The sequence below is a fragment of the Heterodontus francisci genome, chromosome 5, assembly GCF_036365525.1.
Source record: "Heterodontus francisci isolate sHetFra1 chromosome 5, sHetFra1.hap1, whole genome shotgun sequence".
Lineage (NCBI taxonomy): Eukaryota > Metazoa > Chordata > Chondrichthyes > Heterodontiformes > Heterodontidae > Heterodontus > Heterodontus francisci.
This window is the reverse complement of record NC_090375.1, coordinates 104,877,644-104,903,404: the sequence shown is the minus strand read 5'-3', so window position 1 is coordinate 104,903,404 and position 25,761 is coordinate 104,877,644. Positions and strand designations below refer to the sequence as shown.

At 42.9% G+C, this 25,761-nt stretch overlaps 1 protein-coding gene across 9 annotated transcripts in view; it reads left to right on the top strand.

Moving 5' to 3' along the window:
- Nucleotides 1–25,761, top strand: part of LOC137369986 (zinc finger protein PLAG1-like) — a 68,622-nt gene that overhangs the window by 23,170 nt on the left and 19,691 nt on the right. For 3 of the 9 annotated variants that reach the window (XM_068031860.1, XM_068031858.1, XM_068031861.1), the window contains exons 2-4: nt 7,140–7,273; nt 8,750–9,032; nt 24,181–24,312. The gene's annotated coding sequence lies outside the window, so the exon portion shown is untranslated. Of the gene's footprint in view, nt 1–1,768; nt 1,895–7,139; nt 7,274–8,749; nt 9,033–24,180; nt 24,313–25,761 lie in introns of those variants that run through there. The other 6 variants (XM_068031862.1, XM_068031859.1, XM_068031865.1 and 3 more) reach the window with 6 other exon arrangements.

Below are 25,761 nucleotides of genomic sequence, written 5' to 3'. Positions count from 1 at the left end.
AAATCTGTCCTCATGCCTATGTAATTACCTTTGTTTAACTCCAGAATGCTAGTGTGGGACTCCAGTTTCTCGCACGCAAACTGAATTTGATATTCTAGCATGCTATGATCACTCTTCCCTAGACGATCCTTAACTATGAGATTATTAATCCCACCTCATTACACAATACCAAATCTAGAATAGCCAGCTCCCAATGTATTGGTACCACAATGTATTGCTCCAAAAAACAACCTCTAATACATTCAATGAACACTCTCTCAAGGCTACTTTTGCCAATTTGATAATCCAGTCTATATGCATATTGATAGGTAAATTGGCCATTAGAAATTGCCCCTAGTATAGGTAGGTGGTAGGGAAAATATAGGGACAGGTGGGGATGTGGTAGGAATATGGAATTAGTGTAGGATTAGTATAAATGGGTGGTTGATGGTCGGCACAGACTCGGTGGGCCGAAGGGCCTGTTTCAGAGCTGAATCTCTAAACTAAACTAAAATCACCCATGATTATTGCCATACCTTTCTTAAAAGCCCCCAGTATTTCCTGGTTTATACTGCACCCCACTGCAGAACTACTGTTTGGGGACCTATAGATTACTCCCACCAGGGACTACGTTCCCTTGCTATTTCCTATTTCTATCCAGACTGATTCTACGTCTTGATCTCCAGTACCTATATCGTTTCTCACTAAAGCACTGATCTTTTCCTTTACTAACAAAGCTACACCACCTCCTTTTCCTTCCTGTCCATTCTTACGAAATACTGAGATTTCAAAATCAATCTTGCCCTGTCCAAGTTTTATTGGCTGCGTGTAATCCAACAAATTGACCAAGTTTTTTTTTATCTCCCTCCTGGATCTTGCCCCATTCTACCCCCATGATCTCATCCAGCCATACATCTCCAACTGCACCCTCCATTCCTCTGACACCAGGTTACACCTTTGTTCTCTGCACCATTGATAGTGTTTTTTCACACTGCGCCAATCTTCTGGGATTCCTTTCATAGATTCCTCTGACCTGTTGCCTCAAACTTTATGCCCATGCATTTTCATTTTCCTTCCTGTTCGGCAGTCAATGTTTTTCCCGCTCCCTGTAAAAGCTTTGAGATGTTTTTCTGTGTATGAGGAACTATTTTAGAAATGCAAGCACCTGCAACTAGAAGTGCAACAGTTTGTATAGGCTTTTTGAGCCAGATAACAAGACTACTGATGTCTGGATAAGCTTGATTTTGCAGTAATTTTGGTCTCTAGTTTCTCTTGTATTACAGATTATAGTAGTTTCTTCAGGTACATTTCACAATTTGCTGGTGCAAAGAATTTGACTACCAGTGTGACTTATTAAATAAGGTTGTGCTTTGCTGCATTGGCCTTGTGGCCCTTTTGGAATCCTACATAGTTACTTTATCATTCATAATGCTGTACAATCATCTGGAAAACTTTGGTATTCGTAAACCATATTTTCCCTGCCTAAGATGTGTGTGCATGTTTAGCTCTCCTTTTGTAATCAAAAGGGAAATAAGATGTTGGTGTCCTCCCATTATTGAATTTTGCTGACTTAGATCTATGATTAACAAACTGGACTACCTGGGAGATAAGATAATGTAGGAAACAAGTGAGTTATGGATTTTGTATTTCAAAATCTACGAAGTGTCAGATGTCACTATGGTTTTTTCCCAATTCAATTGACTAGATTACATGCATAACTTTTTCACTTGAAGTGTGTTTACTGCTGAATTTAAAAGGTGACTCATATATGTTGTGTTTTACAGGAAATTTAATGGAATCCTATTCATACCTGAAGTTAGCATGGACCAGTTAATGGAACAGGACTAACTTTAAGTTCAAATAGCCAGACAATCCCAGGAATATGCTTGCTGTAAATGAGGATTATTTATATGAAGTTTGTGTGAATTCACTTTTTTTTTGTCAATAATAGTGCTAAGATGAGTGGCAACTAATTAGACCTTACCCTTCCCATCATATGGATATATAATTCCTACAGCTCGTATAGGTCACATTGAGATTAATGCTTGTATATTTCACAGCCACGGCCATGAATTGTTCAAAAATATATATTTGCTAAGTACAGTAAGCTTATGCATTTACACTATAATGAGCAGGAAAATGGTTTTTCTTCACCTCAGCAATAAATTATGTAGTAGTCCAAAATTGGGGCCTGATTTCACTCTAGAGAAAACAAAGGCAAGACTTTTCATTTTATTTCAGACTCTGATTGGGCCCTGATGCTGGAATTACACAACAGGAACATTAGTGTCAATTCCATTGTACTGTAAATACACTGTAAAATGTCATTGTCCTTCCCTATTTTACCAGTTAACATACTGTTAAGTTACAACATAAACACATATTTCTACTGTGTTGTGAGAACAAATGGCTTTTAGAAATGTTTTAGGGAATAAATGGAAGAAATTGTAACAAGGACAAATGGCTCACAGAAGAGCTCCTGACCATTAGGCAGGAGGGCTTCAACTACTTGGATCATTGGGATCTCTTCTGGTGTAGAGGTGACCTGTACAAGAAGGACGGGTTGCATTTAAACTGGAGGGGGACCAATATCCTTGCGGGGAGGTTTGCTAGTACTGCTCGGGAGGGTTTAAACTGGTCTTGCAGGAAAGTGGGACCCAAAGTAGTAGTCTCTCAGATGAGATAGTTGAGGCAAATGTAGAGGTTAAAGCAAGCAAGTCCAGTCGGCAGGCCGGGCAGGGGCAGGACAGGGAGCGTGGAAGGTCTGATAGGCTAAACTGCATTTTCTTTAATGCAAGAAGCCTTACAGGTAAGGCAGATGAACTCAGAGCATGGATCGGTACATGGGATTGTGATATTATAGCTATTACGGAAACGTGGTTGAGGGATGGGCAGGACTGGCAGCTCAATGTTTCGGGGTACCGATCCTTCCGGCGTGATAGAGGTGGAGGTAAGAGAGGAGGGGAAGTTGCACTATTGATTAGGGAGGTCATCACAGCAGTACTTAGAGAGGATATCCCAGGGGGAATGTCCAGCAAGGCCATATGGGTAGAACTTAGAAATAAGAAAGGGGTGATCACTTTGATGGGATTATACTATAGGCCCCCCAATAGTCAGAGGGAAGTGGAGGAGCATATATGTAGGGAAATCACAGATACGTGTAGGAATTATAGGGTTGTAATAGTAGGAGATTTTAACTTCCCTAATATTGACTGGAACTGGCTTAGTGCTAAGGGATCAGATGGGGAAGAATTTGTTAAGTGTGTCCAGGATAGTTTTCTGAAGCCCGTATGTGGATGGACCTACTAGAGAAGGAGTTCGATCTCTTAGGAAATGAGGATGTACAGGTGGTTGATGTGTCAGTGGGGGAGCACTTTGGGACCAGTGACCATAATTCTATTAGCTTCAAGATAGTTACAGAAAAGGATAGGACTGGTCCTCAGGTTGAACTCCTAAATTGGAGGAAGGCTAATTTCAATGGCATCAGACAGGAACTCTCAAAAGTTGATTGGGAGAGGCTGTTTACAGGGAAAGGGACGTCTGGCAAGTGGGAGGCTTTTAAAAGTGAGATAGAAAGAGTTCAGGGCCGGCATGTTCCTGTTAGATGGAAGGGCAAGGCTGGCAAGTTTAGGGAACCTTGGTTGACTAGGGATATTGAGGGCCTGGTCAGGACAAAGAAGGAGACATATGTCAGGTATAGGCAGCTGGGACCGAGTGAGTCCCTCGAGGAGTATAAGGGATGTAGGACTACACTTAAGGAAATTAGGAGGGCGAGAAGGGGCCATGAGATTTCCCTGGCAGATAAGATAAAGGAGAATCCTAAAAGATTCTATAAGTATATCAAGTAAAAGGGTAGCTAGGGAGAGAGTAGGTCCCCTTAAGGATCACTGTGGTAACCTATGTGTGGAGCCACGGGAAATGGGTGAGGTCTTAAATGAATATTTCTCGTCCGTATTTACCGTGGAGAAGGTCATGGAAGCTAGTGAGTTCAAGGGAGGAAACACCGATATCCTGGAGCATATCAACATTACAAAGGAGGAGGTGTTGGAGGTTTTGAAGCGCATTAAGGTGGATAAATCCCCAGGGCCTGACCAGGTGTATCCTAGGATGCTATGGGAAGCAAGGGAGGAGATTGCTGGGGCCCTGGCAGAGATTTTTGTATCATCGTTAGCCACGGGTGAGGTACCGGAAGACTGGAGGATAGCTAATCTTGTGCCTTTATTTAAGAAGGGCAGCAGGGATAAGCCAGGGAGCTACAGGCCGGTGAGTCATACATCAGTGGTGAGAAAGTTATTGGAAGGGATTCTGAGAGACAGGATTTATATGCATCTGGAAAGGCATGGTCTGATTAGGGATAGTCAGCATGGCTTTGTGCGTGGGAAATCATGTTTCACAAATTTGATTGAGTTTTTCGAGGAGGTGACCAGGAGGATTGACGAGGGCAGGGCGATGGACGTCGTCTACATGGACTTTAGCAAGGCCTTTGACAAGGTCCCACATGGTAGGCTGATCCAGAAGGCTCGAAGACATGGGATCCAGGGTGAGCTGGCGAATTGGATACAAAATTGGATTGGTGCTGGGAGGCAGAGGGTGGTAGTGGAGGGTTGTTTTTCAGATTGGAGGCCAGTGACCAGTTGTGTGCCACAGGGATCGGTGCTGGGCCCTCTGTTGTTTGTCATATATATTAATGACTTGGATGTGAATGTAAGGGGCATGATTTGTAAGTTTGCAGATGACACCAAAATTGGTCAGTGGACAGTGAAGAAGGTTGTCTAAGGTTGCAACAGGATGTAGATCAACTGGGGAAGTGGGCAAGGGAGTGGCAAATGGAATTTAATGCAGACAGGTGTGAAGTGATGCATTTTGGGAAGTTAAACCAGGGCAGGACATACACAGTGAATGGCAGGGCCCTGGGGAGTGTTGTCGAGCAGAGAAACCTTGGGGTGCAAGTACATAGCTCCCTGAAAGTGGCAACACAGGTAGACAGGATGGTGAAGAAGGTGTATGGCATGCTTGCCTTCATCGGCCGAGACACTGAGTACAAGAGTTGGGACATCCTGTCACAGTTGTACATAATGTTGGTTAGGTTGCATTTGGAGTACTGTGAGCAGTTCTGGTCGCCACACTACAGGGAAGATGTGATTAAGCTAGAGAGGGTGCAGAAAAGATTCACAAGGATGTTGCCTGGTTTGGAGGGCTTGAGTTATAAGGAGAGATTGGATAGGCTGGGTCTGTTTTCCCTGGAGCGAAGGAGGCTGAGAGGGGATATGATAGAGGTATATAAAATTATGAGAGGCATAGATAGGGTAGCTAGCCGGAGTCTGTTTCCCATGGTAGGGGTGACTAAAACTAGAGGGCGTAGATTTAAGGTGAGAGGGAGGAGGTTTAAAGGGGATCAAAGGGGTAAATTTGTCACACAAAGAATAGTGGGTATCTGGAATGAGCTGCTTGAGGAGGTGGTGGAGGCAGGAACAGTAGCATTTAAGAGACATCTGGACAAGTTCTTGAATGAGCAAGGCACAGAGGGATATGGAATTAATGCAGGCGGGTGGGATTAGTATAGATAGGCATTAAAGTCGGCATGGATGCAGTGGGCGGAAGGGCCTGTTTCTATGCTGTATGACTCTATGACATTACTGCAAGCACTACCTGGAGAGAATCTTTGCTTGGATGCAAGCCCAGAACCCTCCCAAATGGCATTGAGCATATTACCGTTTAGCATTTGATTAATATCCTTTTTGTTTTGAATACTAGTATTCATTGGTTTATATAATGTAGCTGAGCTTTGCATTATATAAGATTCTATCAAATTCACTTGCATCATAAAATGTTGAGAGGATGGGGAAAAAGATAATTGCAAGTCATTTGCAACTGTTAAATCATGCACATAATTTGAACATCAACATAAGTCATTCCATAATGCTATCAGTATATTCAAATGAATAAGAACTACCTGCTAAATATTCCTTTTGAAAATACACCTTCAAAGCTGTTTACTGTCTAGGCAATTCAGTTGTTCCTAGATAATTGTGAAGATATTATTTATGAGAGAACTTAGGACTCCAGAACCTGTTCATGGAGGTTAAAGGAAATATTTAAACAAGCATTTTATATTTGATACAGGTGATTGAGGTACTGTTTTGGAATGGGCCAGATGGACTGCAGTGCCTTTTTCAGCTCTGTAATTTCCTCTTTGTATTCTTGATCCTACTAAATAATATTATGGTATATCCTTTAAAAATTTCACTTACCATTATGAATTTATTTTGTATTTGTGACGTGATATTTTACTTGCTAATGGTCTAAATGTTTATCATTTATATGTTTATTGAGCAAGAGTTGCAAAAGTATCTATATATTGGCCATCCAAGCCACACAGAGTGAAAGCGATTGTAATTTACAAACTTCACCATCCTACTCTCAGCATTTGTAATAAATCTCTTTTGAGCCTGCACCGCCATTCAACAAAATCATGGCTGATCTACTTCAGCTCCACCTTTGTGCACGATCCCCATATCCCTGAATTCCCTTTGTACCCAAAAATCTATCAGCCTCCTTTGAATATACTCAATGACGCAGTATCCATAGCTGTCTGGAGTAGAGAATTCCAAAGATTCACAACCCTTTGAGTGAAGGAATTTCTCCTCACCTCAGTTTTAAATAACCGACCGCTTACTCTGAGATTGTGATCCCGTGTTCTAGATTCCTCAGCTGGCATCTACCCTGTCGAGCCTCTTAATTTTATATGCTTCAATTAGATAACGTCTCATTCCACTAAATGCCAGAGAATAAATGCCTAATCTACTCAATCTCTCCTCATGGGAGAGTCCCCTCATCCCAAGAACCAGTTTAGTGAACCTTCATTGCACTCCATTTAAAGCAAGTATGTTCTTTCTTGGGTAAAGAGACCAAAACTGAACACAGTACTCCGGGTGTGACCTCATTGATACCCTGTATAATTGTAGTAAGACTTCTTTACTCTTATACTCCAATTCCTTTGTAACAAAGGTTAACATTCCATTTCCCTTCCTAATTGCTTGCTGTACCTGCATGTTAATTTTCTGTGATTCATGTACAAGGACACCTAGGTCCCTCTGAATGTAAACATTTCCTAGTCTCTTACCGTTCAAAAATATTTTTCTTTTTTCTTTTTCCTAAAGTGAGTCCAATATTTGGTTCAGTGTACCTGGGAGGACTGGAAAATTCATGGCAGGAGGAAAGTAGTTGAGGAAGTTGTGACTGTGCAGCTGCAGGATTTAAAGCCAAACTGCATATAAAGCAGAACCATCAGACAGTAAGTTGAGGAAATTTCTCCAAATGGGAAGGAGTAAAAGTAAACATCTGAGTGATATAAATATTCATTTTAACTTCAGTAGTACTAGTTGTGGATGGCAAGAGACTTGCCACCACAGCCAGAACCATGTGCAAGGATGTAACACAGATAGTGAGAGGCAGTACCTTAATCCTTGGGGCACCCCTCCAGTGCAGGAATAACCTCACCAGACCCGTAAAGGTAAGTGATGGTAGCGAGCTGCCACACATCTATATTTTTAAAGTTTTCAGACTGTAAGTCAACATTAACCCTAAAACTTAAGTGACAAGCCTAGGAGCATAAATCTGGCAACTAAATCGACTGTACACTCCTTCAAATAGAACAATTAAATTGAATCACTGGGAGAATTCTGTAATGCAAGCATGGCCTTTGAAGCATCACTATCTATCTTGATGGGAATTCCATCAGAGGATTGATAAAAGTTCTCCAATAATTGTTAAATAAAACAGTCTGTACCTGACGAGCATTCTGCTCTCATGCAGGAAAGAAATGCACATAATTCATGGGAGCAACAGCTCTAGGAAGAGAAACAGCCTTTTGTCCATTAACCCAGCAGGCGAAGGAGGAGGCAATTGATATACTGGGATCCCATTCAGCCGAAGCAGTAGGGGAATGATACACAAGAGAGGCTGCGCCCACAGTTGGTTTGTGCAGTACAAGTGCTAATGCTCAAAGATTTTTTAAAAATCAATTTTATAATACTCATACTTCTGGGAGACCATGAAGCAAAAAGTAAAAGGGGAAACTCATTGTATTTCTCTCTTGCTTTCTCTTTGCATATGAGCTTAAGAAGCATAGAATGGCTGAATAGCAGAACACTCTACTGCAGTGACAGACGGTACAAATTCACATGCATTGTCGTTGATCCTGTCACTTGCACTCACTAGCCCAGATAGAGTTACTTCGGGAGATGTAATCTTTAGGTGAAGAATGAATGCTTGGTGCTATGTGACACACAAGGGAGCCAAAAGAAAAGTTGTGGAAGTTGAGAAGGAATATATCTTGAGCAGAGACTAAGAAAATGTCACCCCTCTGGTGACGAGCAGTTGGACAGTGATTCCTAGGTCCTTTAAAAAGGATACTAGCAGAGAATCAAACCCATCAAGGCTCTGAAAACTTGCTGCAGATGCAAGGCTAATAGTAAAGTACGATGACATTCTTTCCAACATCAGAGAGGATTTCTCAGTAATGCAGAGCAGCCTGGAAAAAGTGGAGGCTAAAAATCAACTATATTTGACAACAAATATGCCACAGAATGCAGGCCTGGAAACAAGTCAAGTATCACTTGCGTGTGCAAGCTTTGAGTGATTGCATTCAGGCCTTGAGTGACAGAATAGAGATACCAGAGCACCGCATTAGTGGTTGCATGGTATTTGGTATATTGCAACCAAGAGATAAAAGTACATTAATAATTCCATAGATTTGTTTTTCCCCCAGATCAATGGCAATCAATATCCTCATACCATATCTAGAGGGAGAACAAGAGATGGATCCAATGATTCTGTTTCCCAGGCAGTCCCAGAGAGTTCTCTGTTCCGTTCGTTCAAACACCTTTTTACAGGTGAAGAAAGTCAGTAGGCCAAGGCTGTGGAGATTCAAAGCCTCGAGAAGCAATCATTTGCAGTTCCAGCCTCAGGATCCAACAACCTTGAGAGGAGGGCCGCCTCTGTCCAAAGAGGCTTTTGTCATCTAGAACAGCTGTTCACATCTCAGACCTCAGGTAGCACTTGAGTCATAATAAGACTAAGTAAAATCAAAAAGTCACAATGGCACACTGGTGAATCTAATTAACCTCTTGATTATCAAGTTCCAGTTATTTTTTTTGTCAAATATAGTTGATTTTTTTTTGCTGAAAACATTGGATCTGAAAATGTTTGACTTATGGGTCATGCTTTTAATAATAAATTGAATGTTCTAAAGGTTGTACATTGAAATTATGCAGAGTATACTTTTTATTTAAAACATTGTATATCTAAATAATCCAATATTGCTAGAAGTCTGAGTTTGTCTCTCAACTTTCTCCTAACAGTTGTCTGTGACCCTGCTGGCCCCTTCTGTCTGTCCCTCATTTAGAGACTACTGTAGAATTGATGTCCCTTGTCTCTAAGAAACCAGCCAGCACCTTGCCTTTGATTTTGTGTGTGTAGAGTCACTGCACTGCTGAAGGATGAATGGATGATAATAGCACCCTGCATGTTTGTCCACTGATATGTAGAGATCTCTGCCTATAGTCTCTCACTAATTGGATATTAAGGAAGTGAAATCTCTTTTTGATTCACAACGTCGTAGATTAGCAACAGAAGCTCATATAGCCATGTGACTACAATCTCTAGATCTCCTAATCACTCATGGAAATACTCTAACCCAATCCATTGAAACCCAATCCATTGAAACCCAATGGGCCGATCACATTTGTCCTGATGCTGCATCAGATAATGTGAACGCGAGCTGCTCTGGCAAACAGAGCATTAATTATGTAAAACTGGACTAACCTGTCAGAAGTCATTGCTCCTTGGAATGATCGAGCGGCCAAGAAATTAAGCGATGTAATGACTTTGAGCCAAAGTAAATGCTGTCCTGGTCTTTCTGCTGTGCAGATCTCCTTATAGGGGGAAATAAAGCTCTTCCAAGCTCAAATATACGAATAAAATCCTCTAGTTCTATACAACCTAGTTTTTTAGGTATCTGGATCTTCAGTTCTTCATTATGAGCCTGCTATTGTCTGCTTCTCTGCTGTTTTTTCTCTTGCCTCTCGAGGGAATCCACATTAGGAAACTCATACTGCAAACTAACTATATTTTTAAGAACATTTCTCATGCATAATCCTGACCCCTGTCCCACTATTTAAATGGGCTGCTCTTCCAATTTTCTGGCTGAACTTCAGCTTGACACTCCTGATCTTGGGTCACCAGTTTGGATGGAGGTGAGCAAGTTGGAAGACCTTCCCCTGAGCCGAGCTTAAACTGCCATTCATACCCTGCAGAACTTATGCATCCTATAGCTATTTCATTCCAACTGTTTGCCTCTTTTCCACAGTCTTGTATATGCATGAGTAAGCAAAGTAAGCTAAAATAAAAGCAAAATAGTGTGGATGCTGGAAATCTGAAATAACAACTAAGTGCTGGAAAAACTCAGCAGGTCTGGCGGCATCTGTGGAGAGAGAAGTAGAGTTAATGTTTCAGGTCAGTGACCTTTCATCAGTAAAGTGAGTGTTTGTCCTCTAGAGAGGGTGTATGGGAAATTAATAATGGAAAATAAGGAGATGGTGGACAAATTAGACAGATATTTTGCAGCTGTCTTCATTAAAGGATACAAGTAACGTCCCAGAAATAATTGTGAATCCGGAGGTGAAAGGGAGCAACTTAAAACAATTAAATAAACAGGGAAAGGGTACTGAAAAATAAAAGCTGACAAGTCCCCAGGTCCTGATGGACTTGATCCTAGGGTCTTCAAAGAAGTGGCTGCTGAGATAGTAGATGCATTGGTTTTAATTTTCCAAAATGCCCTAGATTCTGGAAAGGTCCCATCAGATTGGAAAATAGCGAATGTGACTCCTCAATTCAAGAAAGGAGGGAGACAAAGCAGGAAACTATAGACCAGTTAGCTTAACAGCTATCATGGGTAAAATGCTGGAATCTATTATTAAGGAGGCTATAGCAGGGCACTTAGAAAATCTCAATGTAATCAGGCAGCGTCAACATGGTTTTATGAAAGGGAATTCATGTTTGACTAATTTATTCGAGTTCTATGAGAAAGTGGCAAACAATGTGGATAAATGGGAACCTGTAGATGTGCTATACTTAGATTTCCAGAAGGCATTTGACAAAGTGCCACATCAAAGGTTACTAAGCTAAATAAGAGCTCATGGCATTGGGGAGGCTATATTAGCATGGATAGCTAACAAGAAACAGAGAGTAGGCATAAATGGGTCATTTTTGGGTTGGCAAAATGTGATGAGTGGAATGCCACAGGGATCCATGCCGGGACTACAACTATTTAAAAATACAATTTATATCAATGACTTGAATGAAGGGACTGAGTATATGGTTGCTAAATTTGCTGATGCCACAAAGATGGGTAGGAGAGTAAGTAGTGAAGAGCACATGAGTCTGCAAAGGGATATAGATAGGTTAAGTGAGTGGGCAAAAATTTGGCAAATAGAGTGAAATGTGGGAAAATGTGGACTTATCCACTTTGGCAGGACAAATAGCAAAGCAGCATATTTAAATAGAGAGAGATTGCAGAACTCTTGAGGGACAGAAGGATCTGTGTATCCTGGTACATGAATCACCAAAAAGTTGGTATGCAGCTACAGCAAGTAATTAGGAAGGCTAATGGCATGTTGTCATTTATTGTAAGGGGAATGGAATATATAAGTCGGGATTTTTTTTGTTGTATTGGTGAGATCACATCTAGAGTCCGGTGTACAGTTTTGGTCTCCTTATTTAAGAAAGAATATAAATGCTTTAGAGGCAGTTCAGAAAGATTCACTCAACTGATAACTCCCCTCATATAAGCTATCTTAAGAAGAAAGGTTGGACAGGTTGGGTCTGTATCCATTAGTTTTGGAAGAATGAGAGGTGATATTGAAACACACATGATCCTGAGGGGACTTGACAGGGTGGATGCTGAGAGGATGTTTCCCCTTGTGGAAGAGAGGAGAACTCGGGGACACTGTTTTAAAATAAAAAAGGATCGTCCATTTAAGACGGAGATGAGAAAGTTTTTCTCTGAGGGTTGAGAGTCTTTGGAACTCACTTTCCCAGACAGTGGCGGAGGCAGGATCATTGACTATTTTTAAGGCAGAGATAGATAAGTTCTTAACTAACAAGGGAGTCAAAGGGTATAGGGGGTAGGCGCGAAAGTGGAGTTGAGGCCAAAATGAGATCAGCCATGATCTTATTAAATGGTGGAGCAGGCTCGAAGGGGCCGAATGGCTGACTCCTCCTATTTCATATGTTCGTATATTCTGCTCCAAAATAGTACAAACAGTCTTGAAGACTTCTATGAAGCTACTAGTCTTAAAAATAAAGAGTAAAAGAAATTTTGAGATAAGACATCATCAGTAAGCTGTTTACTGGCATTCCATTTTTTGGGTTCCACCAGAAATAACCTGCTCACAACTTTATCACAACGTTGATACAGGTGTAAGAGGTTAATGCCAGAGGAGAGGTGAGAGGAGCTCCTCTTATGATCAAGGTAGTGTTCCACTGAATATGCCACTAAGGAGCTCTAGCAAAACTGAAGTCAATGGGGAAATGCTCCAGTGGCTGAAACTATACCTGATGCAGGAAGATGGTCATAGTTACTGAAAGGTCAGTTATTGTAACCACATGACCACTGCAGGAGTTCTTCAGCAGTAACCTTGGCCCACCCATTCTCAGCTGATTTATCAACAATCTTCCTAGTGTTAGAAGTAGGACGGGGAGGCAGTGGCGAAGTGGTATTGTCACTGGACTAGTAACCCAGAGACCCAGGGTATTGCTCTGGGGACATGGCTTTGAATCCCACCACAGGAAAAGGTGGAATTTGAATTTAATAAATCTGGAATTAAAAGCTAGTCAAATGATGGCCATGAAACCATTGTCAATTGTTGTAAAAACCCATCTGGTTCACTCATGGCCTTTAGGGAAGGAAATCTGCTGTCCTTACCTGGTCTGGCCTACATGTGACTCCAGTCCAACAGAAATGCCCTCTGAAATGGTCGAGCAAGCCTCTCAGTTGTATCTAACTGCTATGAATAAAGAATGAAACTGGATGGACCACCCAGCATTGACCTAGGCACCGGAAACGACAACAGCAAACCCAGCACTGTTGACCCTGCAAAGTCCTCCTTACTAACATCTGGGGGCTTGTGCCAAAGTTGGGAGAGCTGTCCCACATCTAGTCAAACAACAGCCTGACATAGTCATACTCACGGAATCATACCTTACAATGTCCCAGGCACCGCCATCACCATCCCTGGATATGTCCTATCCCATCGGCAGGACAGACCCAGCAGAGGTGGCGGTATATTGTTATACAGTTGGGAGGGTGTTGCCCTGGGAGTCCTCAATATCGACTGCAGACCCCCTGAAGTCTCATGGCATCAGGTCAAACATGGACAAGGAAACCTTCTCCTGATTAACACCTACTACCCTCCCTCAGCTGATGAATCAGTACTCCTCCATGTTGAACACCACTTGGAGGAAGCACTGAGGGTGGCAAGGGTGCAGAATGTACTCTGGGTGGGGGACTTTAATGTCCATCACCAAGAGTGGCTCGGTAGCACTACTACTGACTGAGCTGGCTGAGTCCTAAAGAACATAGCTGCTACACCTGGGTATGCAGCATGTGGTGAGGGAACCACAAGAGGTAAAAATATACTAGACCTTGTCCTCACCAATCTGCCTGCCGCAGATGCATCTGTTCATGACAGTATTGGTAGGAGTGACCACCGCACAATCCTTGTGGAGACGAAGTCCTGCCTTCACATTGAGGATACCCTCCATCGTGTTGTGTGGCACTACCACCGTGTTAACTTGGATAGATTTCAAACAGATCTAGCAATGTAAAACTGGGCATCCATGAGGCGCTGTGGGCCATCAGCAGCAGCAGAATTGTACTCAACCACAATCTGTAACCTTATGGCCCGGCATATCCCACACTCTACCATTACCATCAAGCTGGGAAACCAACCCTGACTCAATGAAGGGAGCAGGAGATCATACCAGGAGTAGCACCAGGCATACCTAAAAATGAGGTGTCAACCTGAAGCTACAACCCAGGACTACTTACGTGCCAAATTCCAAATCTTGCATGTATGCAAAGTGGAAGGATCACCCATAGCCTACCAATAATCTTAAAATTTAGGAAAAATGATATGCCCCATTGCATGGGACAAAACAATAAATCCAAAAAACATGGGCATTGTGATTAGACTATTTTCCAATCTGTGGACAAGAAGCAAAAAGACTGTGTCTGGATCTGGAGTTGGGCAGGGGAAGGATTAACGTGGAGGTGTGAGCTCCCTCAAAAGGGAACCAAGGCCACCAGCCTCCACTGCTCACATAAACACCTTGATAGGATGTAGCCAAAAATTCAACCTCCAGCAAGTTCCAGATCCACTTTCCTCATATATTTCCTATCCTCCAAAAACTAATATCGCCAATATTCAATAATGTGTAAGCAGCATGTGATGGACAGATCTAAGCTCTGCAGTCCTGCCACATCCAGCCATGTATGGTGGTGGAAATTTAAACAGCTAACTGGAGGAGGGGGCTCCACAAATATCGCCATCCTCAATGACGGGGGTGCCCAGCACATCATTGCAAAAGATAAGACTGAAGCACTTGCAGCAGTTTTCAGCCAGAAGTGTCGAGTTGATGATCCATCTCTGCCTCCTTCTAAAGTCCCCAGCATCACAGATGCCAGACTTCAGCCAATTCGATTCACTCGCGTGATATCAAGGAACGACTGAAGGCACTGGATACTGCAAAAGCTATGGGCCCTGACAATATTCCGGCAATAGTACTGAAGACCTGTGCTCCAGAACTTGCCGCGCCCCTAGCCAAGCTGTTCCAGTACAGCTACAACACTGGCATCTACCCTGCAATGTGGAAAATTGTCCAGGTATGTCCTGTACACAAGAAGCAGGACAAGTCCAACCCGGCCAATTACCGCCCCATCAGCCAACTCTCAATCATCAGTAAAGTGATGGAAGGTGTCATCAACAGTGCCATCAAGCGGCACTTGCTTAGCAATAATCTGCTCAGTGACACTCAGTTTGGGTTCTGCCAGGACCACTCAGCTCCTGACCTCATTACAGCCTTGGTTCAGACATGGACAAAAGAGATGAACTCAAGAGGTGAGGTGAGAGTGACTGCCCTTGACATCAAGGCAGCATTTGACCGAGTATGGCATCAAGGAGCCCTAGCTGAGGTCAATGGGAATCAGGGGGAAATCCCTCCGCTGGCTGGAGTCATACCTAGCGCATGATGATTGCACAATGTTCAGCACCATTCGGGACTCCTCAGATACTGAAGCAGTCCGTGTAGAAATGCAGCAAGACCTGGACAATATCCAGGCTTGGGCTGATAAGTGGCAAATAACATTCGCGCCACACAAATGCCAGGCAATGACCATCTCCAACAAGAGAGAATCTAACCATCTCCCCTTGACATTCAATGGCATTACCATCGCTGAATCCCCCACTATCAACATCCGAGGGGCTTCCATTGACCTGAAACTGAACTGGAGTAGCCATACAAATACCGTGGCTACAAAAGCAGGTCAGAGGCTAGGAATCCTGAGGTGAGTAACGCACCTCCTGACTCCCCAAAGCCTGTCCACCAGCTACAAGGCACAAGTCAGGAGTGTGATGGAATACCCTCCCCTTGCCTGGATGGGTGCAGCTCCAACAACACTCAAGAAGCTCGACACCATCCAGGACAAATCAGCCCACTTGATTGGCACCCCATCTACAAACATTCACTCCCTCCACCACCGACGCACAGTGGCAGCAGTGTGTACCATCTACAAGATGCACTGCAGCAATGCACCAAGGCTCCTTCGACAGCACCTTCCAAACCCGCGACCTCTACCAACTAGAAGAACAAGGGCAGCAAATGTATGGGAACACCACCACCTGCAAGTTCCCCTCCAAGTCACACACTATCCTGACTTGGATCTATATCACCGTTCCTTCACTGTCGCTGGGTCAAAATCCTGGAACTCCCTTCCTAACAGCACTGTGGGTATACCTATCCCAAATGGACTGTAGCGGTTCAAGAAGGCAGCTCACCACCACCTTCTCAAGGGCAATTAGGGATGGGCAATAAATGCTGGCCTAGCCAGCAACGCCCACATCCCATGAATGAATGAAAAAAATAAGGAATAGTAGATGTATTGCTGGTCATTTTTCAAAATTCTATAGAGTCTCAAACAGTTCCAATGGATTGGAGGGTAGCTAATGTAACCCCACTATTTTAAAAAAAGGAGGTAGAGAGAAAACAGGGAATTATAGAGCGGTTAGCCTGACATCAGTAGTGGGGAAAATGCTAGAGTCCATTATAAAAGATGTAATAGCAGAGCACTTGGAAAACAATGACCGGATCGGACAAAGTCAACATGGATTTCCAAAAGGGAAATCATGCTTGACAAATCTACTCAAATTTTTTGAGGATTAACTAGTAGAATAGATAAGGGAGAACCAGGGGATGTGATCTATTTGGACTTTCAGGAGGCTTTCAATAAGGTCCCACATAAGAGATTAGCATACAAAATTAAAACACAAGGGATTGGGGTTAGGGTACTGACATGGATAGAGAACTGGTTGGTAGACAGGAAACAAACAGTAGGAATAAGCGGGTCTTTTTCCGAGCGGCAGGCAGTGACTAGTGGGGCTCCTCGGGGATCAATGCTCGGACCCCAGCTATTCACAGTATATATTAATGATATAGATGAGGGAATTAAATGTAATATATCTAAGTTTGCAGATGACACAAAGCTGGGTGGGAGTGTGAGCTGTGTGGAGGATGCAGAGAAGCTCCTGTGTGATTTGGGCAGGTTGTGTACCAGTCGCTGAAAGTAAGCATGCAGGTACAGTAGGCAGTTAAAAAGGCAAATGGTATGTTGGCCTTCATAGCGAGAGGATTCGAGTACAGGAGCAAGGATGTCTTGCTGCAATTATGCAAGGCTTTGGTGAGACCACATCTGGAATATTGTGTGCAGTTTTGGTCTCCTTATCTGAGGAAGGATGTTATTGCTATGGAGGGAGTGCAGCGAAGGTTCACCAGACTGATTCCTGGGGTGGCAGGACTGATGTATGAAGAGAGATTGGGTTGATCAGGCTTGTATTCGCTAGAGTTTAGAAGAATGAGAGGGGATCTCATAGCAACCTACAAAATTGTAATAGAACTGGACAGATTAGATGCAGGAAGGATGTTCCCGATGGCGCGGGAGTCCAGGACCAGGAGTCACAGTCTAAGGACAAGGGGTAAACCATTTAGGACTGAGATGAGGAGGGATTTCTTTACTCAGATTGGTGAACCTGTGGAATTCTCTACCACAGAAAGCAGTTGAGGCCAAATTATTAAATATATTCAAGAAAGAGTTAGATATAGTTCTTGGGGCTAAAGGGATACGGAGAGAAAGCGGGAACAGGGTACTGAGTTTGGACGATCAGCCATGATCGTATTGAATGGTGGTGCAGGCTCGAAGGGCCAAATGGCCTACTCCTGCTCCTATTTTTCTATGTTTCTATTTACAAGCATTCAGTCCCTCCACCACTGATGCACAGTGGCTGCAATGTGTATCATCTACAAGATGCACTGCAGCAGCGCACCAAGGCTCCTTGGACAGCACCTTCCAAACCTGCGACCTCTACCAACTAGAAGGACAAGGGCAGCAAATGCATGGGAACACCACCACCTGCAAGTTCCCCTCCAAGTCACACACTATCCTGACTTGGATCTATATCACCATTCCTTCACTGTCGCTGGGTCAAAATCCTGGAACTCCCTTCCTAACAGCACTGTGGGTGTACCCAACCCACATGGACTGCAGCGGTTCAAGAAGGCAGCTCACCACCACCTTCTCAAGGGCAATTTTAAGGGTGGGCAATAAATGCTGGCCTGGCAAGCGATGCCCACATCCCATGAATGAATAAAAAAAAGTAGGCCTGTCGTCTTCTAATTCAACAGCATTCGGTTCCATTCATGACTCCTCTGTTAATGAAGCAGCCTGTGTTAACTTACAGCAGAACATAGACAATATTCAGGCTTGAGCTGACGAGTGACAGTTTGGCTAAAACCACAACACTCAAGCTCTTCACCATTCAAGAGAAAGCTTCAAGAAAAAGAATGCTTAATCGACATCCCTGGTATTGAGCTAAATGTTCACCACTAGTGCATTGTGGCGTCAATATGTACCACAACAACTTTATGTGACAGCATCTCTCAGTTCTGCTACCTCCACTACCAAGAGGATGAAGAGCAACAAAGTCATGGGAATACCATACCATTCCTTCATTGTTGCTGGAGCAAAGTTTTGTAATGTCCTACCTAACACCACAAGGACTGCAGCAGTTTAGGGTTACCATCTGTAAAATTACAAATTGCAGCACAGTGAATTTCTTTTAATTTAGCCAAACATTACTTGGGTAAAAGCAAATCTGCTTCAATTTAGCAAAATCAACCACATTTTTAAATGGCATTGTATAGTAGTATGACTTTTAAAAAGCAGTACCAATATACTGATTGTTGTGTGAGACAAAATAAAGATTTTCTAGTTTGATATGGTGGCCGTTCCTTTTAAATCCAGTCACAATAAATAGCAGTTTAACCACCTACAATTCAGATTCTTGTACCAAATCCGGATTAATATAATGCAAGTTCTGTTAGCCAGAGAAATAATGCTGAGTGATTGGTTCAGCTTTAGTGTGACTGACTGTTAATCTTTTAAATTTGTATATTCAAAATTCAGGACATTTTGGAATCTCATACCTGTATAAAAAAGGAATAGTCTTGTTCAAATCATAGTTTGTTTGAAAATTTTAGAAGACAGATTGAAGTGAACCTATTTGTGTCAAACTTCTGAGAGAAAAATCACTTTGAATTGTGAAGAAAGTGACAAGAAATTCAAGAAAAAGAAACTTATCAAAAGGTCAATTTTGATGAGTTAGCTTAATTAGAGTTGGCTACAGTTGCAGTTGTTTAATTCACTTGAATTAGGCAGAAGCATGTCAAAAATAAGTCATGTAGTTGTATATTTACTTATGTACTTGTGGGTTTTTCTTTGTAAAATGAAAAAGGTTTGATCATATGCCCAGTACCTAAAAGCAATTACCAGACAGGATTTGCTGTTTTTTGTTCCTGCCACATTACAAAAAGTTTACCTACATCTCAAGGTGAGAATAAAAACTCTAGAAGGTATGAGGACTTGGGACCTTGCTGCAGAAGTGATCCAAGATACTAGAGGCTAAATAATCCAAGGTAAGAAGATTGGAAAATGAGTAAAGGTGACACCGAGCTGGTCACTGTATAGCTGATGGCAAGGGTGTGTCCTCATGATGGCGAAGTTGTGCAACATGCAGCAGAAGACAACAAATCTTGGCATGTGCTCTGCTGAATACTGCAGGCCTTCTCCAAAGCAGTCCAGCTGAAGCGTTGTTTAAGCACCCTAATGATCTGCTCCATCACACATCCTGTGGCTGCACGGCTTTTGTTATATGCCTGCTACCCACGTGAGTGTGGCTTGTGCATCCTAGTCATGGGCCATGCGGTCAGCAGTTAGCTGCTGGAAGAGGGGGAGAAGGGCTTTCTGCAGGAGGCCATATCTGCCCAGGATATTCAACGAACAATCTCCTACCTGAACCTTGGCGAGGAACAGTGTTTCAGATGTTTTCGCTACACTAAGGAGATCTTCACTGAAATCTCCAGAGCAGGGCAAGAACGGCATTGGCAGTGGATGTTAAAGTTACAGTGGCCATGAACTTTTGTGTATCTAGCTTCTTCCAGGCTGGAGCAGGAGGTAGTTACATTGTCTCTCCGTTTGCTACTGTCCACTGGTACATAAGGGAAGTCACTGAGGCTTTGTATTCCAAGAGTGGAATATATTGCATTCTCTCTAGCCAGAGTGAAGCAGGCGGATGGAGAACATGGCTTTGAAAATTGCAGGCCTTCCCACAGTGCAGAGTACTGTGAACAGTGGACGCTGCGAGTCAACTCTAAGATATAACACAGTCGTAAGGAGTCCACTTACTCAACATCCAGCTGGTACACTGCATATCATCATGCATCATGCAGAGCAATGCTGTGTACCCTAGCAACATTCATGATGCCTTCATTCTGCAGAGTTTGCTGTATCACCTGCATTTGAGCCACCATGACAAAACAGATTGTGGCAACTGAGCGACAAGAGCTATCTGCTGACCGCATGGCCCATGACTAGGATGCACAAGCCACACTCACGTGGGTAGCAGGCATGTAACAAAAGCCGTGCAGCCATAGGATGTGTGATGGAGCAGATCATTAGGGTGCTTAAACAACGCTTCAGCTGGACTGCTTTGGAGAAGGCCTGCAGTATTCAGCAGAGCACATGCCAAGATTTGTTGTTTTCTGCAGCATGTTGCACAACTTTGCCATCATGAGGACACACCCTTGCCATCAGCTATACAGTGACCAGCTGAGGTGGGGGGAGGCAACCAACACAGCCTCTTCCTGGCTGGGCTTTCTGTGATCAGTTCATCTAACTGCAATACCAGTGAACAAACCTCAGTTCCCTTTCATCAACAGCCCCACACCTTGCCTTCCTTGTTACTGACCATCACAGCACCTCCTTGGCCACAATGTTAAAATAAAAGCCACCACCAACCAAACATTCCAAACCAAATTTATAAAACAAACCATGACATATTGCATGCAAAGTCAACTATTCACCCTTATGCATTCCCTAAGTGCCTGTCTTCTGTGTGCTTTCGCCTGTCCTTGTGCTCTTACGCAGTGCTACCCTAGTGGCTGTAGAATGGCTGGTGAAAGGCTGCCGAACTTCAGTGGGGCAGACTGCAGATGGCCTTGCAGGATGATCTAGCAGCTCTGTCCCTACAAGGCTGGGGTTTGGACTGCACCACCTCAGTATTGTTGCAGCAGTCTTGGCTGGCTGACATTGCTGGAATGACAGCGGTGGGAGGATGAGTGCTACTATCCTGAGAGAAGACAGGTTCCTGTTCCACTGTGCTGGTCCCACTGCCACACACTCATGTCAGCGCCTCAGCAATGTATTGGAGAACAGCATGCTGAACTGCTGTGACACCATGCAAGTCCCTTTGAGCATTAGCATATGCAGCTATGATAGCAAGCTGAACTTGGGTGAGAACAATTTTAAGTTTCCACTGCAGCACCCAAATATTATGTGGCTCCTGCTTGTACTGCAGTGGAAGCTGAGCCATTGGCTTTTGGATTTTGCATCATGGATGGGTCTGCCAGTGTTCTGGTGCTGGTAAGGATGGGATCCAAACACTGAGCAAAACCCTGTACCAAGTTGGTGCCAGACTTCTCCATACTCCTTGACATTGACTGCAGACTTTCTGGCAGTCCTGTCAATGCATCAAGCATTTTGGTAGGAAATATCCATTTGTTGTCTTCTGTAGGCTGTCCCATTGAAGTCCTCGTCTGAGTCCTTTGCAGCAGTACTTGTGTGCAACCTTGCCCTCCAGGGAATCAGCACCTGTACTATCTTTGCCTCCTGCCTGGGCTGCAGCCCACTCATGCCCAATGTGTTGCCATGTGCCAATCCCACCTCTAAGCTATCCTCTAAAGTATGTGCAGTCAATATTGGAGCTGGTGGCTGCAAGTTTGGAAGCAAGTGATTTTGTTTATTCTTCAGTATTTTCCTGCTCTTCCTTCCTTCCCTTTCAGAGAAAGGAACTGTGTGGCCAGGTTGGAGTTCTTTGGTATCTGAAAGGAGAAAGGCACAAAGGGTAGGGTTGTGGTGAGGAGAGGTGGGGGAAAGCAAGAGGTACATGCTTACACCAGCTGCAGCTCGTAAATCAAATAAGATTGTGGGTTTGGGGAAAGAAGGATGTAAAAAGGAGGATTAGGTATGAGAATACCAACGTCTTCAATGGTTTCAACCTCACTGCCTGCCACGGCCTCTGTCATGACCGCTGCGATGATGGTGAGCACTATCTCCTCCATAGGGATAAGGACATTCAGCCGTGCCTGTCCCCTGCCAGCAACACGCTGTTGCTTCTGGTTATGTGCCACCTTTTCCTGCAAGAATGAGGGAAGTGTGTCAGTGAGTGTTGTGCAATCTGTTTAGCTGATGTCATGTTTGAGTAATGGTGCAGTTGGTGGGATATGGCATTTGAAGATGAAGATCTTGACCATTCATATGAGGTCATTGAACTTCTTGCAGCACTGCATTCATCCAGGTTCTCCTGCCTAGACTCCTGGCATTGACTGCCAAAGCTATTTGCTCCCGCTGCCATCTTGTGAGTTTGTCTGGAGGTTCTCCTGGCCCCCTGTGGATAGAGGAGCTCTCTCCTCCAGTCTGCCAGCTCCACCAAGGTGTCCAGTGCAGCGTCAGAACCTTAGAGCACACTCTGTCCTGTTGCATGTAATTCAGTGTTGTTTTGTTCACATTCTTCAGATTAGGGATGGGCAATAAAATGCTGTCCTAGCCAGCGATGCTTGCATCCCATGAACGAATAAAAAAAAAACAGTTCAGCACTTCCTCCACCAGAATGTACCTCCACTTAAGAGTTTTTGAGTGGTGCAGGCTAGCTTTTTGCTAAACATGGGCTCCCTGCTGAGGAATGCAGCCACACAGCAGGCAACACAATGTCTGCTTGCATGAGAAGTTACAAGCCCGGGTAAACTGTACATTGCTCCTGTGCCTGCTTTTGGGCCCTGTCCAATTTCGCTGCCGTAAGTTCACATTACATTATGAACTGAAAATATTCTCAAGCTCTGTCATGTAACCTTCTATGATTTATCTCGAAGAAAACATCTAAGGAAAATTAGTATAAGACTTCAATGTACTTTTAAAAACGTGAAAGGTTTGTATTTTTTTCAGCGTAAGGTAGAATTCCTCCTGGTTCATTTTTTTGAGTTGTGATTCAACTAAATGTTCCAAATTTAACAACTTCTACTCTGGGCGCGTGGGTATGACCTTCTAGTTCAAGACTTGCGTGATTTAGGGTATTGTAGCACCATCAAGTTAGAATCAAGATTTTCTTTTTAACTTGAATTTGCATATTAGATTATTAGCAAAGTAACTTATTCAGCAGTAAGATTTTCCTGTGACAGTATTTAACATCTAAATGCATGATTCATAATACTCTGCCATTAATTTTCAAAAAACTATTAACAGAAAGCAAACCATCATTTCTACTTAACTGAGGAACTTCCCAGCAACAGAAATGCCTTTTAACTGAGCTCAGAATATCACTAAGAGCAGTTAGCTTCTCATTGACTCAAGGATGTTACAAGAATTAAACCTTGTGGCCTTAAAAGTTATACAAAGCTGCTTTTTAGGAACAAGAGTGGTTCACTCTGTTATATAATGGGCCAGATTTTGATAGCAGTGACCACCGTTATTAATGTGTAAATCGGACGGCAACATCTAGTGAACACACACGGTTCAAAGCTTAAATCAGGAAGTTGCTGTCCAAGGTTCCCTGCTCCTTCAAAAGCTGTGCAATGATGGTTCCCTCGCTGAATTGAATTCCCTCGTACATTGAATGCCATAATGTTGCTGTCCTTACCTGATGTATACCTACTCAGCTTGCCTGAAAAACTCAGGGTTTATCCATTCCACTGTAAGTACCCTTTTAATGGCATGGTAAGTCTTAATTACAACCAACCCCTCTGGCACTTAAAATTAACTGTTGCAAGTGTGGAGTCTCATTCCTTCAGATTTTAATCATGGGAGAGTTTTTTAAAAAGTAAGAAAAAATTCAGTCTTCCTCTTTCTCTCTCATTTTGCTTCCTATGCCTGATTTGACATTAAATTCACTATTCTAACTGATTCATCCTGGATCAGATTCTTTGATTTGTTGAGGTGAGACACAATTGCTTGCTCTGTAGAAGGTGCTGCTTCTTGATAGTTAGCTGACAGGGACTTCTAGTTCAAACACCCATAAAAAGTCTTTGGGCTATTGGATGTGTCATTTGCCACTGACCACTATATCCAGTCCACTATCATGTTCTTCTCTTCTGAAAGCAGCATATTTCTTGTGACTTTGAGCAATGTCTTGGAAGATTTAGTAGTATAGGGTTAAACTCATTTTATAATCTTGTAGTGCTTGTTCACCAATTTCAATTATCTCAAAATTTTAGGTGTAAAACTTATCTGAAGACTCTTGCATTTCACATTTTTATCTTTAGATCATCAAAAATGGGACATAGTACATTCTGGTCACCACCAGGACGAATTAGCGGGACTGGTTGAGACTGCTATACATGAAGCTGGAAATGTAGTCCATTGGTTTTACTGCAGAACGATGAAGTACAGAAAAGGTAACTTCCCTTTTTATGTACTAGACACTTTTGTCAACACAGGCTCTGTATGCTACAGGTACTTCCATAATGTGTAAATCCAAATATGAGAGAATGGTCATGTTTTCAAAATAACTTCAAGCTATAGGTTGGGGAGGGTTTAAACTAAATTGGCAGGGGAATGGGCACCAGCATATAGAAGTAAAAAAAGAGGAATAAGGTGCATAATGTGAGTGTGTTGGACAGTACTAGAAAGAGTAGTTCCATTTTGGGAGCCAACTGAGAAGGCTACAAGGAATGCAAAGATAAGATTACAACGCATGTAAGTAAAATAAACTGTGGTGAATAAGGTTGGTGAACTACAAGCACAAATAGCAGTATGGGAATATGAGGTAGTTGCAGTAACAGAAACATGGCTTAAAAATGGTGAGGACTGGGTGCTTAATATACAAGGATATGAAGTGTTCAGAAAGGATTAGAGAAGGGAAAAAGGGAGGTGGGGTGACATTTCTGATTAAGGAAGACATTGTAGTGTTGAAAAGAGGGATGTCCTTAAGGGGGGCAAGGACAGAATCCATTTGGTTGTAGTTGAGAAGCAGGATATGATCATGCTACTGGAGGTATTCTATAAACCTCCAAATAGTGAGTGTGTGAGAGAGAGAGAAGCAAATCTGCAGGGAAAATCAAAGAACTATAGAGTGGTGATACTAGGAGGCTTTACCAAAATATCGATTGGGATAATTTTAGAGTAAAGGGAAAAAACGGGGAGCAATTCTGAATTGTGTCCAGAACTTCCTTGATCAGTATGTTCTTGGCCCAACTAGAAAGAAAGCATTGCTGGATCTGGTGCTGGGAATGAGGTGGACCAAGTGTCTGTCAGGGAGCATTGGGTAAATGTGATCATTGTATCATGCAGTTTAGACTCTCAATGTTGAAAAGCAAGGAACAATATAAGGTAGAACGGCAAGATTGAAAGATGGCTAATTTCAATGCGATGTGAAGGGATCTAGCCAGGATAAAATAGAACCAAAGATTGATGGGAAAAAATGTAACAGAACAATGGGTTATCTTTAAGGAAGAGATGCTTCAGGTACAGGGTAGGGTAACCACAAACAGGGCTCCTTGAATGATGGGAGAGATAGAGATTATGATGAAACAAAAAAAGGGGTGTATGATGCATGTCAGTTGAATTCTTCAAGTGAGGAAATACATTAAGCTGGGAGGGGAGGTGAAGAGGAAAGTAAGACTGGCAAAGAGAGAATATAAGAATAGAATGGCAGTCAACATAAAAGGGAACCCAAAAATCATCTTTTGGCATATAAATAGTAAGGGGGTAGCAAGAGGTGGAGTTGCACCTATTAGGGACAAAGAGTAATATATACTTAGAGGCACAGGGCAAGGCTAGAATACTTAATGAGTACTTTGTATTGGTGTTTACTAAGGAAGAGGAATCTGACAAACTTATCAGAA